At 38.7% G+C, this 17858-nt stretch overlaps 3 pseudogenes; all 3 read left to right on the top strand.

Annotated features, from left to right (window-relative positions):
- Positions 1-1809: 1809 nt before the first annotated feature.
- On the top strand, positions 1810-2750 carry LOC138072348 (olfactory receptor-like protein OLF1; annotated as a pseudogene).
- A 4109-nt stretch (positions 2751-6859) lies between these two features.
- Positions 6860-10667, top strand: LOC138072347 (olfactory receptor 5W2-like; annotated as a pseudogene).
- Positions 10668-16989: 6322 nt separating this feature from the next.
- The window catches only part of LOC138072344 (olfactory receptor 5W2-like), a 150556-nt pseudogene continuing 149687 nt past the window's right edge, over positions 16990-17858 (top strand).

Raw genomic sequence — 17858 nt, 5'->3', positions numbered from 1 at the left:
CGTGGCTAATATGAGATTCTAACCAAATGCTTATTAACTCTAAATTTAGGTCTTATCATTTCTAAATACTCTGATTACCTTGAAAATAGGCAAAATAAGAATAAATTAATTACTATTCTAACAAGGTACTGCATCTCATTCACACTCTTTAAGGTAATAACATAAGACAGCATCCTAACCCTTCTAATTCTCTTAGACTTTTCTGTGCCTATGGTAGAGCATACTTTTAGTGATTAGATGATGTTGCAACAATGAAGATCTTAGCCCTGTAGCTGTCTCAATAATTTTATATAAGTGAGAGAATGATCCCAACCATTTGTTCTAGCCAACTGTGGCACTAGTAACAAAGCTCATTGGAGGTTTCACTTGCTTGTTTTATAGATTTCCAAGTCATCCTTCAAGGTTACAATAAAAAGTCTTATATTTCAAAGTCATGTTCAAATTCTCCTTGCTTCCAGAAAATCTCTGAGATTACAGAGACAGAAATTGACAAAATTCTTAGACTCAATTATCCTGAATTATATTAGAATAAAAATTAAAAACAGCTATTTGTGTTTGCTCACATATATAATTAGTGAGGAGGCTATATAGAGTGATTTTTAAAGGTGAGAAGTTAACTTAATACTGTTATGCCCAGTGTCCGAGTCCCCAAAACTGAGAGAATAAGACATCCACAGCAATGCAAAAGCATAAAGGGGTTTATTGCTAGCTCGACCTAGGGCTCAAGTCTTATCCAGCGCAGTGGAGTCTTGACGAGAGCCCCGAGCTCTGAATCACATCTACTTTTATACAGACGGTTCTTTGTTCCTGTAACAGCATAGCTGATTGGTTAAACCATACACGCGCGTGGGACTTTTAAACCTTGCATCCCCATCCGGATTGGCTCAGGTCTGGCACGGGTGGGGGGGCTACGGGGATTTTTTTCTGATTGGTTGAGCTACACTGCCTGCGGGAGTTCCCAGTGCCTCAGCTTTCCTAGAGACTAAACCTCAGGCCTAGCCTGCCCTTTAGAGCCTGTCCTGGCTTCAGTTTGGTCCTAACAATACTAATTTTTTGCCCGCTTTACTCAGTCATCTAATATTTATGCTGTACTTACTAGAAGCCAAGAATGATAAAGAATGCCAGAGAAAAGCAGTTAATCACTTTAATCTCCTTGACTTAGTATCTTGCCAGGATCTAAGGAACTGCCTTAAACTCGTTTCTGTCTAAAACATGTTCTCAGCTGATGTTTACTGACATTTACTTTCATTTCACTAATATCATTTTTGCTTTTATTATTTTTTTAATAGCTGAATTATATCTCATTGTATCACTCTAATTGCAGTCAAGAGTACAACACACTATTATCTATTAAATACTGGACAGAAGGAGTACATTCTTCTAGAATTATCAGCACAAGATGTACTCAAGGTAACATATTTTTAATAACAGGCATATTTTCCTCTTATCATCATTTCATTTATTACTTCATTATTCATTTAATCCTCTGTACTAGCTATAGGTCTATACTTGAGAATTAAAAAAAGTAAGAAATATGAGATGTTATCTGCAGATGTCTGTCCAGTGGAAGAACTAGCTGGTAATCAAACAAATAAAACTATCGACCATGAGATAAAGCTATTAGATTCTGAAATATGTTTCTCAGAATTTATATTGGAAGGAGATTTGGTCTGGGACTCTTGACTTGATTGCTTGTTTTTTTGTTGAAACAATAAAATAACCTCATAATTATATCTATTCTTTTTCTCTTTCTATCAACATAGCATCTTAGGATGTTAGAATTCTCATAAGAAGAAAACAGCACAGAATATGGACTCTTTGGATGGAACCTGTGCCTTGGTGACAGAGTTTGTCCTGTTAGGGTTTCCAACTCGTCCTGAACTGCAGATTGCCCTGTTTCTCCTGTTTCTGACTTTGTACTCTATGCTTTTAATGGGGAACATTGGATTGATGATGATAATCAGGGTTGATCTGCACCCTCAAACCCCCATGTATTTTTTCCTTAGTAACCTATCCTTTGTAGACCTTTGCTATTCTTCAGTCATCGTTACCAAAACGCTTGTCAACTTCCTCTCAGAACAACTCAGTTTCCTGTCATGGCTGTGCCCTGCAGTTCTATCTCTTCTGTGCTTCTGCAGATACCAAATCCTTTATCTTGGCTGCCATGGCATATGACTGCTATGTTCCCATCTGTAACCCTTTACTGTACACGGCTGTGATGTCTTGGGGCATCTGCATATGGTTGATCGTCTTGTCATACTTTGGAGGCAATAGGAGTTCCCTGGTGCACACACCCTTTGCATTTATTCTGAAATACTGTGATAAAAATGTCATTAATCATTTTTTCTGTGACCTGCCTCCCTTGCTTAAGTTATAGTGTACAGACACGTCACTTAATGAGTGACTCCTCTCCACATACGGCAGCTCAGTGGAAATTATCTGGTTCATCGTCATCATCATCTCCTACTTTTACGTTCTCCTCTCAGTCTTAAAGATCTGTTCTTCCAGCGGGAGGAAGAAGACCTTCTCTACCTGTGCTTCTCACCTGACATCCATGGCCATCTGCCAGGGAACTCTGCTCTTCCTTTACTCACGACCCAGCTACCTGTATTCTCCCAACACTGATAAAATCATCTGTGGTTTACACCATCACCATCCCAGTGCTGAATCCCTTGATTTATAGTTTGAGAAACAAAGATGTAAAAGACGCTGCTAAAAGAGTCTTAAAACCAAAGATAAATCCCTCCTGAGATATAAGGTTCCAGGATTCATTTAAATCCCTGATTACAAAGTCCAGCTGTGTGTATGCTCAGTCATGTCCAACTCTTTGTGACCCCATGGACTATAGCCCACCAGGTGCTTTTGTCCTTAGAATTATCCAGACAAGAATACTGGAGTGGGTTGCCATTTCCTCCTCCAGGGAATCTTCCTCACCCAGGGATGGAACGTTTATCTCTTGCTTATCCTGCATTGACAGGCGGATTCTTTGCCCCTGCAATGCCTGGGACAAACTGTAGCTAAGAACCTGCAACAAGCTTGCCAGCACATACACAATTTCACACAAGCATTTTATCAAACACTTGTTTTCACAGAGCCAAACACATTTGAAATATTTAAAAGTTTCAAAATTGTTGCAAACTAATAGTTGGATAACCTTCCAACTATTCAGTTCAGTTCAGTCACTCAGTGGTGTCTGACTCTTTGCAGCCCCATGGACTGCAGCACACCAGACTTCCCTATCCATCACCAACCCCCGGAGCTTATTCAAATTCATGTCCATCGAGTTGATGATGCCATCCAACCATCTCATCCTCTGTCGTCTCCTTCTCCTCCTGCCTTCATCTTTCCCAGCTATGGGGTCTTTTCTAAACAATCAGTTCTTCATATCAGGTGACCAAAGTATTGGAGCTTCAGCTTCAGCATCAGTCCTTCCAATGAATATTCCTTTATTATTGACTGGTTTGGTCTTCCTACAGGCCAGTGGATTCTCAAGAGTCTTCTCCAACATGTCAGTTCAAAAGCATCAATTCTTTGGTGCTCAGCTTTCTTTATGGTCCGTCTTTCACATCCATACATGACTACTGGAAAAACTATAGCTTTGACTTGATGGACCTTTGTTGCTAAAGTAATGTCTCTGCTTTTTAATATGCATCTAGGTTGGTTATGCCTTTTCTCCCATGGAGCAAGCATGTTTTAATTCCATGGCTGCAGTTGCCATTTGCAGTGATTTTGGAGCCCAAGAAAATAAAGTCTGTCAATTCCAACTACTAGGAGCTGGGAGTTAATGCTAGAACAGATTGTAATAAGTTGTCTTAAAAGATATAGTAAGAACCTCAGAGATTGTGTCTGTGTGTGTTTTCATGTGTAGAATATCTCATTAACAAGATTGCATTTACAAAATTACTGGATTAGGGAGGAAGCCACATTGCTTTGGTTTCTGTGCTATCTCTTGTACTCAACTAGTCAACTGCACTTTGATCAAGTTACTTATTTTTTCTGTCTCAATTATCTGACCTGTAAAATAAGGAGAGTATAGTACCTACATCAATGACTGTTGCATGTTTGACTAAATGCTGACAATCATGCCTGAATCATTTAAAACACTTGATAAATCTTAAATACATATATTTCTTAATCAATTAAAATACATAAAGTGCACAAGATGGTGTGAGGCAGGGGTGCTAGGAAAGCAATTGAAACAAAATAAAATACCTTTATTAAATGCTGTCCAATAACAAGTCAAGAACCTTCTATACCCAATCTAATCCAAATTAATTTGAAAACTTTTTCTAAGTGGCATCTTGTATACTAAAGGTTAATTGCAAGCAAAGTATTTGTTTTCCTCCCTATCTTTTATTTTTATGTGTGAAAGTATTACTGAAAGTATGGAACATTCTTCTCTGGTCTCTCAGAAACACAATGAGCTACTGAACCTGTGTCTTCAATGGCTGGTCAACTGACGTGACATTGGGAAGCATCACAGAGAACATTCACTTGAAGCCTGGACATAAAAGGACATGTATAATTGCAAAATATATTTCTATAACTTATGTTTTTTCTGTTTATTAATATTTTCATAATAATAATATTATTATTGAGGCCACCCAAGATGGGTGGGTCATGGTGCAGAGGTCTGACAGAATGTGGTCCACTGGAGAAGGGAATGGCAAGCCACTTCAGTATTCTTGCCTTGAGAACCCCATAAACAGTGTGAAAAAGCAAAATGATAGGATGCGGAAAGAGGAATTCCCCAGGTCAGTAGGTGCCCAATATGCTACTGGGGATCAGTGGAGAAATAACTCCAGAAAGAATGAAGGGATGGAGCCAAAGCAAAAGCAATACCCAGCTGTGGATGTGACTGGTGATAGAAGCAAGGTCTGATGCTGTAAAGAGCAATATTGCATAGGAACCTGGAATGTTAGGTCCGTGAATCAAGGCAAATTGGCAGTGGTCAAACAGGAGATGGCAAGAGTGAACGTCGACATTCTAGGAATCAGCAAACTAAAAAGGACTGGAATGGGTGAATTTAACTCAGATGTGGATTATATCTACTACTGTGGGCAGGAATCCCTCAGAAGAAATGGAGTAGCCATCATGGTCAACAAAAGAGTTCAAAATGAAATACTTGGATGCAATCTCAAAAACGACAGAATGATCTCTATTCATTTCCAAGGCAAACCATTCAATATTACAGTAATCCAAGTCTATGCCCCAACTAATAATGCTGAAGAAGCTGAAGTTGAACGGTTCTATGAAGACCTATAAGACCTTTTAGAACTAACATCCAAAAAGATGTCCTTTTCATTATAAGGGGCTGGAATGCAAAAGTAAGAAGTCAAGAAACACCTGGAGTAACAGGCAAATTTGGTCTTGGAATATGGAATGAAGCAGGGCAAAGACTAACAGAGTTTTGCCAAGAAAATGCACTGGTCATAGCAAACACCCTCTTCTAACAACACAAGAGAAGACTCTACACATGGACATCACCAGATGGTCAACACCAAAATCAGATTAATTATATTCTTTGCAGTCAAAGATAGAGAAGCTCTATACAGTCAACAAAAACAAGACCAGGACCTGACTGTGGCTCAGATCATGAACTCCTTATTGCCAAATTCAGACTTATATTGAAGAAAGTAGGGAAAACCACTAGACCATTCAGGTATGACCTAAATCAAATCCCTTATGATTATACAGTGCAAGTGAGAAATAGATTTAAGGGCCTAGATCTGATAGATAGAGTGCCTGATGAACTATGGACAGGTTCATGACATTGTACAGGAGACAGAGATCAAGACCATCCCCGTGGAAAAGAAATGCAAAAAAGCAAAATGGCTGTCTGGGGAGGCCTTACAAATAGCTGTGAAAAGAAGAGAAGTGAAAAGCCAAGGAGGAAAGGAAAGATATAAGCATCTGAATGCAGAGTTCCAAAGGATAGCAAGAAGAGATAAGAAAGACTTCTTCAGTGATCAATGCAAAGAAATAGAGGAAAACAACAGCATGGGAAAGACCAGAGATCTCTTGAAGAAAATTAGAGAAACCAAGGGAACGTTTCATGCAAAGATGGGCTCAATAAAGGACAGAAATGGTATGGACCTAACAGAAGCAGAAGATATTAAGAAGAGGTGGCAAGAATACACAGAACTGTACAAAACAGATCTTCACGACCCAGATAATCACGATGGTGTGATCACTCATCTGGAGCCAGATATCCTGGAATTGGAAGTCAAATGGGCCTTAGAAAGCATCACTACAAACAAAGCTAGTGGAGGTGATGGCATTCCAGTTGAGCAATTTCAAATCCTGAAAGATGATGCTGTGAAAGTGCTGCACTCAATATGCCAGCAAATTTGGAAAACTCAGCAGTGGCCACAGGACTGGAAAAGGTCAGTTTTCATTCCAATCCCAAAGAAAAGCAATGCCAAACAATGCTCCAACTACCGCACAATTGCACTCATCTCACACGCTAGTAAAGTAATGCTCAAAATTCTCCAAGCCAGGCTTCAACAATACGTGAACCATGAACTTCTTGATGTTCAAGCCAGATTTAGAAAAGGCAGACGAACCAGAGATCAAATTGCCAACATCTGCTGGATCATGGAAAAAGCAAGAGAGTTCCAGAAAAACATCTATTTCTGCTTTATTGATTATGCCAAAGCCTTTGACTGTGTGGATCACAATAAACTGTGGAAAATTCTGAAAGAGATGGGAATACCAGACCACCTGACCTGCCTCTTGAGAAACCTATATTCAGGTCAGGAAGCAACAGTTAGAATTGGACATGGAACAACAGACTGGTTCTAAATAGGAAAAGGAGTACGTCAAGGCTGTATATTGTCACCCTGCTTATTTAACTTCTATGCAGAGTACATCATGAGAAACACTGGGCTGGAAGAACACAAGCCGGTTTCAAGATTGCCGGGAGAAATATCAAGAACCTCAGATAAGCAGATGACACCACCCTTATGGCAGAAAGTGAAGAGGAACTCAGAAGCCTCTTGATGAAAGTGAAAGAGGAGAGTGAAAAAGTTGGCTTAAAGCTCAACATTCAGAAAACGAAGATCATGGCATCCAGTCCCATCACTTCATGGGAAATAGATGGGGAAACGGTGGAAACAGTGTCAGACTTTATTTTTTTGGACTCCAAAATCACTGCAGATGGTGACTGCAGCCATGAAATTAAAAGACGCTTACTCCTTGGAAGAAAAGTTATGACCAACCTAGAAAGCATATTGAAAAGCAGAGACATTACTTTGCCAACAAAGTCCATCTAGTCAAGGCTATGGTTTTTCCTGTGGTCATGTATGGATGTGAGAGTTGGACTGTGAAGAAAGCTGAGCGCTGAAGAATTGATGCTTTTGAACTGTGGTGTTGGAGAAGACTCTTGAGAGTCCCTTGGACTTCAAGGAGATCCAACCAGTCCATTCTGAAGGAGATCAGCCCTGGGATTTCTTTGGAAGGAATGATGCTAAAGCTGAAGCTCCAGTACTTTGGCCACCTCATGCAAAGAGTTGACTCATTGGAAAAGACTCTGAAGCTGGGAGGGATTGAGGGCAGGAGGAGAAGGGGACGACAGATGATGAGATGGCTGGATGGCATCACGGACTCGATGGACATGAGTCTGAGTGAACTCCAGGAGCTCGTGATGGACAGGGAGGCCTGGCTTGCTGCAATTCATGGGGTTGCAGAGTTGGACACGACTGAGTGACTGAACTGAACTGAACTGAACTGAACCTAATATTTTCAGCATTATTATTTATTATATCATTATTTAATTGCCATTTATATATCTGTTGGCGAGGTATCTGTTCAAATCATGTCCCTATTTTTAATTGGTTTGTGTTTTTATTATTTATAAACATTTTGTATAGTCTAGCTACAAATTCTTTGTTGAAAAAATGTTTTACAAATATTTTCTTCATTTCATCTATAAATCTAACATTTATCTATATTACATAATAATACTTAGCATTACATAATAATATAAAACATTAAAAATTATTTCATAAAATTATCTAACAGGAATAATTAATAATCAACAAAACATTTTTCCCCCTCTGCTTATATTCTATTCATATGCTTCAGTTTTTGTTTGCTATATAAACACTATCTCAAAATGGCACAGGTTAAATAACTGGGCTGAATTGTGTTATTCTTCATGTTGACCATGGTCAGACGGTATCATACCATACAGCATCCCATGGACAGAGGAGCCTGATCGGCTACAGTCCAGGGGGTCTCAAAACAACAACAACCAAGTATAAACATTAGTCTGAAGGTTCTTGTTGCTTTATTTCAAAAGTAGTTGAGGTTCCATCTTACAAATAACAACCTGTGAAAAACTGAACTTCATGTGAACAATATATCATATTCTTTAGGTCTAAAACATGTACACATCACTCATATTCCAATTTTCACATATTATGCAAGACACACACATGCAAACACGTGACACACATATAAATGCATGCAGACACAATGGAGTTAAGTCTATATATTTCAGAAACAATTGAAAGTGAAAGTCATTTAGTCGTGTCTGACTCTTTGTGACCCCCGTGAACTATACAGTCCATGGAATTCTCCAGGCTAGAATACTGGAGTGGGTAGCTATTTCCTTTTCCAAGAGCTCATTCCCAACCCAGGGATCAAACCCAGGTCTCCCTCATTGCAGGCAGATTCTTTACCAGCTGAGCTACTAGGGAAGCCCACAGCATTTATTATCACTCATCTCATTTCCATTTTATAAAGAAAATGTCTTTTTTATATTTCACCGGAGTGGGTAGCTGTTCTTTTCTCCAGGGGATCTTCCCAATCCAGGGATCGAACCCAGGTCTCCCACATTGCAGGTAGATTCTCGACCGTCTGAGCCACCAGGGAAGTTCAAGAATATTGGAGTGGGTAGCCTACCCATTCTCCAGGGATCTTCCTGGCACAGGAATTGAACCAGGGTCTCCTGTATTGCAAGCTGATTCTTTACCAGCTGAGCTACAGGGTAGCTCAAGAGATAAAAATATATGTGTCAAATAAGTTTGTAGAAATGTTTCCCTTCAACGAGTAAAGAGACTCTTTCTTTGGCACCAGACAATTCCCACAAAAAGGTAATTAATATTATGACAAAACAAAAACACACATCTAGAGAACTGCTCATTAATACTTAATGTCTCACCAAATATTGAACATAACATAAACCAAAACCAGAAACATAATTATTTTATTATGATCAATCCGTGATATGCTCATTATTTCTGGAACTGATACAGATACTCTTAAACAATCATGGTTTAGAGAAATATTAAAATTGTTATCTTGGTTTGTATCCACATAAATATTCACAGAAAATGCTTAGTCCTGAAACTTACAGCCAAGTATCTCTAACATTAGAGTCTTGCCCACATTATTTTGAAGAGGAGAAGACATGTAAATTCATCAAATGTATTCTCTGAAGTAAAGAAAGGAAGGCTCAGAGACAAGCTTGTAGAAAGTAACATGCTTCACAAATTACATTTAGATTTGGTTCAGTTTCCCAATGTTCTATACCAGGTATTTATTTTTATTGAGTAATAACAGTTATGCCTTTTTCAAGAGTGGGTGCATGAATGTATAATTTTCTGAATATGAAGACAATTGGATATAGAATTGTGTTCTATCTTATGATATATTGCAGATGTGCAGAAGTGCTACACATCCAAGTGTCTTTTTCTTGATCATTTTCTGAAAGTTTAGACAATAACAAGGAAAAATGGATGGAGGGAATTTCTCCGCCATGACTGGATTCATTTTCTTGGGAATTGTTGATAACACCGAGGACAAAGTGACCATATTTACCATGGTTCTAATTGTTTGTCTCATTGGCCACTTAGCAAGTCTTGGGATGACATTACTGCTTGAGATGGATCCCCAGCTGCACACATCCATGTACTTTTTCCTTGGTCACCTCTCCTTCTGTGTCCTCTGCTATTCCACTGCAATTCACCCCAAGACGATCATGGACCTATTTGCCAAGAACAAATCAATGCCCTTCTATGGCTGTGCTCTGCAATTCTTGGTCTTCTGTATCTTTGCAGATTCTGAGTATCTCCTGCTGGCAGTGATGGCCTATGACTAGTACAAGGCTCTCAGCAGCCCCTTGCTCTCTGTGGTCAGTATGTCCAGCAGGGTGTGCTCCCTGCTTGTGGCTGGGGCTTACCTGGTGGGAATGGCAGATGCTCTGATACACACAGCATTAGCATTTCGCTTATGTTTCTGTGGATCAAATGAGAGTAACCATTTCCCTGTGATTTACCTCCACCTTTCCTCCTCTCCTGCTCTGATATACAGGTAAACAAATTGGCGTTATTCACTATTTTTGGTTTTACTGAACTGAGTACCATTTCAGGAGTCCTTTTCTCTCATTATATCATCCTATCAATCTTGAAGATCCACTCTTCTGAGAGGAAGTTCACAGCTCTCTCCACTCGCACCTCTCATTTAAATGTTGTGACAATTTTCTAGGGAACTGTACTTTTCTTTTATTCCAGGCCAGATACTTCCTACTCTCCACATCAAGACAAAATGACCTAATTGTTCTACATCCTTATGATTCTCATGTTAAATCCTCTGTTAAATAGCCTACAGAACAAAGATGTGAAACAGGCCCTGAAAACCTGGAAAATGAAAGGTGGTTTTAGAGGGTGTACTATAAAGATATAGACATACATACATATGTCTGTTGATTTTGTAAAATTATATTCATGATCCAAGGGAAATGAAATTGTTTCAAATACTTTAAAGGAGTGAATAAATATTTTTAGTAAAGTGTAATCTTTAAAAATACTACCGTTCCAAAACACAGCATGCTTCATTGGGTATATACAACTAATATATAGCACTTCCTCTTTGCCGAATACTTCCAGAATTTTGCAGTTTTGTCAAATATTATGATTAATTCTTTCATTCAAATATTATTTCAATTACACTAAGATTTATTGTATATTTACTGAGAGAACTTTGAGCGTTTAGGTTCTTTATATTCTATGATACACACTGCATTTTCTATATTAATAACTATAAGCTAGAGCTAATAGCAAGGATAAATTAACTACACAGTCAAGTAATTCCTAAGAAGCCTCAAAATCACTCTGAAATAAAAATTGAGGACTATAAATCCAGCAGAGGCAAGACTATCAAAAGAGAAAAGGCAGTCTCTTCAATAAGTGGTGCTGGGAAAATTGTACAGCCTGTGTAAATGAATGAAATTAGAATATTCTCTAACACTGTACACAAAAATAAATGCAAAATGGATTAAAGACATACATATAAGATGAGGTATTACAAAACCCTTAGAGGAAAACATAGGCATAACAGTCTTTGACATTCATCACAGCAATACTTTTTTTGGTATCCAACTCCTAAGGCAATAGAAATAAAAACAAAAATAAACCAACGGACCTAATTAAACTAAAACAACAACAAAAACTTCTGCACAGCAAAGGAGACCATAAACACAATGAAAGGACAACCCATAGGATGGGAGACAATATTTGTAAACGATGTGAACAACTAGGGATTAATTCCAAAATTTACAAACAGCTAATGCAGCTCAGTATACAAAACAAACAATCCAAACAAAAACATGCACAGAAGATCTGAATAGACATTTCTCCAAACAAAACATACAGATGGCCAAGAGGCACATGAAAAGATTCTCAACACGTGAATCATTAAAGAAATGCAAAGTAAAACCACAAAGAGATATTATCTCACACTGGTCAAAATGGCCCTAATCAAAAAGTCTACAAACAATAAATGCTGGAGAGGGTGTCAGTTCATTTGAGTTCAGTCACTCAGTCATGTCCAACTCTTTGTGACCCCATGGACTGCAGCACGCCCGGCCTCCGTGTCCATCACCAACTCCCGGAGCTTACTCAAACTCATGTCCACTGAGTCGGTGATGCCATCCAACCATCTCATCCTCTGTCATCCCCTTCTCCTCCTGCCTTCAATCTTTCCCAGCATGAGGGTCTTTTCAAGTGAGTCAGCTCTTCCCATCAGGTGGCCAAAATATTGGAGTTTCAGCTTCAACATCAGTCCTTCCAATAAATATTCAGGACTGATCTCATTTAGGAACGACTGATTGGATCTCCTTGCAGTCCAAGGGACTTTCAAGAGTTTCTCCAACACCACAGTTCAAAAGCATCAATTCTTCAGTGCCCAGCTTTCTTTCTAGTCCAACTCTCACATCCATACATGACTGCTGGAAAAACCATAGCCTTGACTAGATGGACTTTTGTTGGCAAAGTAATGTCTCTGCTTTTTAATATGCTGTCTAGCTTGGTCATAAGTTTTCTTCCAAGGAGTAAGCGTCTTTTAATTTCATGGCTGCAGTCATCATCTGCAGGGATTTTGGAGCCTAAAAAAATAAAGTCAGCCACTGTTTCCACTGTTTTTCCATCTATTTGCCATGAAGTGATGGGATCGGATGCCATGATCTTTGTTTCCTGAATGTTGAGCTTTAAGCCAACTTTTTCACTCTCCTCTTTCACTTTCACCAAGAGGCTTTTTAGTTCTTCACTTTCTGCCACAAAGGTGATGTCATCTGCATATCTGAGGTTATATTATTTTTCCTGGCAATCTTGATTCCAGCCTGTGCTTCATCCATCCCAGCATTTCACATGATGTTCTCTGCATATATGTTAAATAAGCAGGGTGACAATAAACAGCCTTGACGTACTCCTTTTCCTATTTGGAACCAGTCTGTTGTTCCATGTCCAGTTGCTTCCTGACCTGCATACAGAGTTGTCAAGAGGCGTGTCAGGAGAGGGTGTGGAGAACAGAGAAACCTCCTACACTGTTGTGGGAATGTAAATTGGTACAGCCGCTATGGGAAACAGTATGAAGGTCCCTTACAAACTTAAAAATGGAGCTAGCACATGAGCCAACCTTCCCAATCCAGGGCATATATTCGGAGAAAACTGTAGTTTGAAAGGATATGTGTACCCCAATGTTCACTGCAGTGCTGTTTACAATAGCCAAGACATAGAAGTAACCTAAATGTCTGTTAACAGATGAATGGATAAAGAAGATTCAGTACATATTTATAATGGAGGATTTGTTGCTGTTTAGTCACTTAGTCACGTCCAACCCTTTGTGAGCCCATGGACTGCAGCATGCCAGGCTTCCCTGTTCTCCATTATCTCCCAGAGCTTGCTCAAACTCATGTCCATTGGGTCGCCATCCAACCATCTCATCCTCTGTCATCCCCTTCTCATCCTGCATTCAACCTTTCCCAGCATCAAGGTCTTTTCTAAAGAGTCAGTCCTTTGCATCAGGTGGGCAAAGTATTGGAGTTTCAGCTCCAGCATCAGTCCTTCCAATGAATATTCAGGACTGATTTCTTTTAGGATGGACTGCTTTGCTCTTATTGCAGTCCAAGGGACTTCATACTCAAAGTTTGCTCTAAGATCTTTGTATCTGGTATGATTGGGCTACTTCCAAAGATACCAGAACTATGATTCATTGGAAAATGAGTGTCCAATGACTATGATTGTCCTGATGCTGGGAATGATTGAAAGCCAGAGGAGGAGGGGATGACAGAGAATGAGACTGACTTGGCATCACCCGGTCAGTTCAGTTCAGTTCAGATGCTTAGTCATTTCCGACTCTTTGCAACCCCATGGACTGCAGGATGCCAGGCTTCCCTGCCCATCACCAACTCCTAGAGCTTACTCAAACTTGTGTCCATCGAGTAGATGACAACATCTGGTCCCATCACTTTATGGCAAATAGATGGGGAGTCAATGGAAACAGTGACAGACTTTATTTTCTTGGGCACCAAAGTGACTGACTCAGTGGACAAGAGTTTGAGCAAGCTCCTGACGTTGGCTATGGACAGGGAAGCCTGGCATGCTGCAGTCCATGGGGTAGCATAGAGTCAGACACGACTGAGTGACTGAACTGACTGACTGAAAGAGTTCCGTTGCTGTCTAGAAGGGAGAATTTGGGAGGATGTAATATGAGTCTTCTGTCTCATAGAGTGAATGTGGATAGTAGCAAACAAATAACTTTTTTAAGAAAAATTATGAACTCTGTTTATTTACAAAAACCACTTGTGTAAAAATTTTTAAATGAGTCATCTTTGCAAATATGAACTTTATCAGTAGAAAATTCTGGACACAGTTACATTCTTATTTTTGTTCCTCAGCCTCCAACTTTAATAGAAATATTATTACTATACTTAGTAGTAAGTAAACATTTAGATAGTATTACCTTTTCAAATTCTTGGACTAGAAATTTTAGGAAATGAAAAAAATCATTGATTTTATTCCTGAGGTCTTAAATGTAATATAAATATTCTTATATAAATAAAATGTAATTCAGAAAGAAAAAAAATGCATCATTTAGGAAATGTGAGGGAGCCATAAAGTCAATGAAATGCCTGTAAGTAATGTGGTAGGATGAGAATAAGACGATGTGTGGTGATGATTGTTACTAATATTATAGCATCATTATTCATAATAGATAAACAGCAGAAAAAACCTGATAGTCACTTAACTGAAGAGGGGATCTACAAAATGTATTGTATCTTTAAAATGAAATATTATTGTCCCAAAATGATGAAACAAAATACTGATAAGTGGGACAACATGGATGCAACTTGAAAACATTATCTTCAAGGAAAGAAGCCTGACAGGAAAATAAAATAAACAAACAGATGAACAAAATGTATTAGAACAAAAAAAGGTATCACACGATTCTGTTTGTATGAGACATCCATAATAGGAAACCACATAGAATTAGTGGTTTCTATGGGCTAAGGAAGGAGAACCGACGGGTAGCAGGTGGAGGTTTCTTATTGAAGTGATGAAAATATTCTGGATTTAGAGGCTGGAGATAATTGAACAATCTTGAAAGTATAATAAAAAACAATAAAAACAAGAACTGCATACTTACATAAGAAAGATCAATTGTATGGTATATGCTTCATATTTCAATAAAAAAAGAAAATATGGTCAAAGTGTAGCAATATTTCTAAATGCAGTGAAGGAGACGGTTTCAAAGACACAGTGACCAATCCAAAGGAGCTGAGAATGATGGAGGGAGGATCTTTTTGAGTTTCATTAGGTTTCCTCTTCGACTGGACAAGGAGGAGATAGTTTCAGGGTAACTGTGAAGCACACCATACAAACAAATTGCTATTTTCTTCCACCATAGGTCAGTCTGGCAGCAATAGTAAAGCTTCAAAACTCAGCCTTTGCAAAGTTGTTTCTGAATTCACAGGGGAATACACAGAAGCAGAAACATAATTAATGAAATATTTGCTAACATCAAAACCTAGGGGCAGTAACTCAGGGATTTAAGTCCCCATATACCTGGTAAAATAAAAGACCATCTGCTTATTATCATTTAGCTACCCAAGACCTGCTCACTTCAGGTAGGTTTCCAGGTCCTATCTTAAAGAATATAAGAGGAAATAACTTTTTGAGAAAGAAAAAAATGTATTTGTAAGTGAAACATTTATGCCTACTTACTCAATTAAATTAACTCTGCATTTATTTGCCAGAAACGATACTGATTTCTCTGATTGGGATCCATCTTCCTGAACTTGTTAATAACCACAGTATGACTTCTTAATGATTTTATTTTCTTGTAGACTCACAAAAAATCTTTCACTCCTTTTTTCATCGGATAGGTGTATACATCAATTGAAGGTTTGTTTCATTTTGTTTAAAAAATAATACAACTACCACAGTAAAAATAAAAACTTTCAAATTAATTCTCATGTGAAAAAACGTCATATCTATTTAGGCTTAAGGAAGAAGTTCGTTAAATGCATTCTATTCTCATATACATCAAAAACATATACAAGTCAAGAGGGAGGTAATATATTTATAATTATGGCTGAGCTGCTTTGCTGTATGGCAGAAACCAACACAACACTGTAAAGCAATTTTACTCCAATTTAAAAAAAATAGGCATATCAAACATGACACACACACAAAGACACATACATGAAAGAGGGTATGTGTGTCTCTCAGAAGAATTTATTGTCTCTCATCTCATTTCCATTTTATAATATTAGGGCCCATTTAAAATCCAAACAGATGCAAATGTGTTCTATTGTTTTCAATTCCCTTTAGATCTTTTCTTTCACTCATCAAGCAACTTGATTTTTGACAACTATCTCTGCAAAGGGGTAATGAGCATTGTGACAAATCAATAATAAATTACTAGGAATAAAGGTTGATAACACTTAGATGTTTCACTAACTATTAAACACAACATAAAACCAGTAACAAAATAGTGATCATTATTATTATTCAGTGACATGGTCATTATTTTAGGAATTAATACAAATATTCTTAAACCAATCATGTAGTGAGAAACACTAACACTGTAATCCCATTTTGTTTCCATGTAAATACTTTCAAGTGTAGAGACTCCTTAACCCCATCTACAGCTCAACATCTCTAATACATTAGAGTCTTGTTCATATTATTTTGAAGAGGAAAAGAGAGGTAAATTAATTCAAATATATCCATTGAGATAAAAAAAGTCAGACTCCGACATGACCTTGTAGGAAATAACATGCCTCATAAATGACATAATAGATTTGGTTCAGTTTCTCAACAGTCTATTCTAGGTGATTTTTGTTATTGGGTAATAGATAGCTGAAGAAGTGTTAGTCACTTAGTCATGTTGGACTCTTTGTGACCCCAAGAACTGTAGCCCACCATCCTCCTCTGTCCGTGGAGTTCTTCAGGCAAGAATACTGGAGTGAGTAGCCATTCCCTTCTCCAAGGGATCTTCCTGACTTTGGGATCAAACCTGGGTCTCCATATTGCAGGCACATGCTTTATGGTCTGAACCAACAGAGAAGCCCCAGTAGATAGCTTTGCCTCTTTAAAGAGTGGGCACATGACTGGATGCTTTTCTGAATACAAAAACACAATTATAGAAGAAATGTGTTCTGTCTTATGATATTTTGCAGATGTGCAGAAGTGTTACCTATCCATGCATCTTTGTTATTTACTTTCAAAAATATTTTTCCAAGAGTATAGACAAGAGCAAAGAAGGATTGGCAGAGACAATTGCTTCCCCGTGAATGAATTCATTTTCTTGGGAATTACTGAGAACACTGAGAACAAAGTGCCCCTATTTACCATGGTTCTCCTTGTTTATCTCATCAATCTTCTGGCAAATCTTGGAATGATCACCCTGATTAGGATGGACCCCCAGCTGCAAACACCCATGTACTTTTTCCTCAGCCACCTCTCCTTCTGGGACCTCTGCTATTCCACAGCCACTGGCCCCAAGATGCTGGTAGACCTATTTGCCAAGAACAAGTCAACCTCTTTCTATGGCTGTGCTCTGCAATTCTTGGTCTTCTGTATCCTTGTTTTCCACATTAGATAGGATAGCCACCTCTCCCAGTCTTGACAGAGTAGTTTCACATTGAAGGTGAGACTCACCAATCAGCTCAGCCTGGGTTCTTGATTGTTTCTAAAATTTTGTGGTTTTTTTTCAGCCACACTCTTTGTTCTTGGTACCTCACAGTGGTTGAGGATATTCAAGGGCCCATCAGTGTCCCAAAGGGGAGGGTCACAGTCAGCACATGGAGGTAGGATGACTGGAAGCTGGGAGAATATGTAGTCAGACCCCTTTCAAGGACAAGCTTCTTACTGGGAGACCTAGCAACTTGGTGTAGGATTGAGGAAGGAGGTAGAGGGACACAGGCTCTTGGGTTTCTGGTGAGGCTCTCCGTCAGCTCACGTGCTGGGTGTGCTCAGTCGCTAGGTCATGTCTGACTCTGAGACCCTGTAGATTTAACTCTCTGGGCTCCTCTGTCTATGGAATTCTCCAAGCAAGAATACTGGAGTGGA

This window comes from Capricornis sumatraensis, unplaced genomic scaffold (genome assembly GCF_032405125.1).
Source record: "Capricornis sumatraensis isolate serow.1 unplaced genomic scaffold, serow.2 scaffold7, whole genome shotgun sequence".
NCBI classification, from domain to species: domain Eukaryota; kingdom Metazoa; phylum Chordata; class Mammalia; order Artiodactyla; family Bovidae; genus Capricornis; species Capricornis sumatraensis.
The sequence above is the reverse complement of the archived record's forward strand: the minus strand, read 5'-3'. Positions and strand labels throughout refer to the sequence as shown.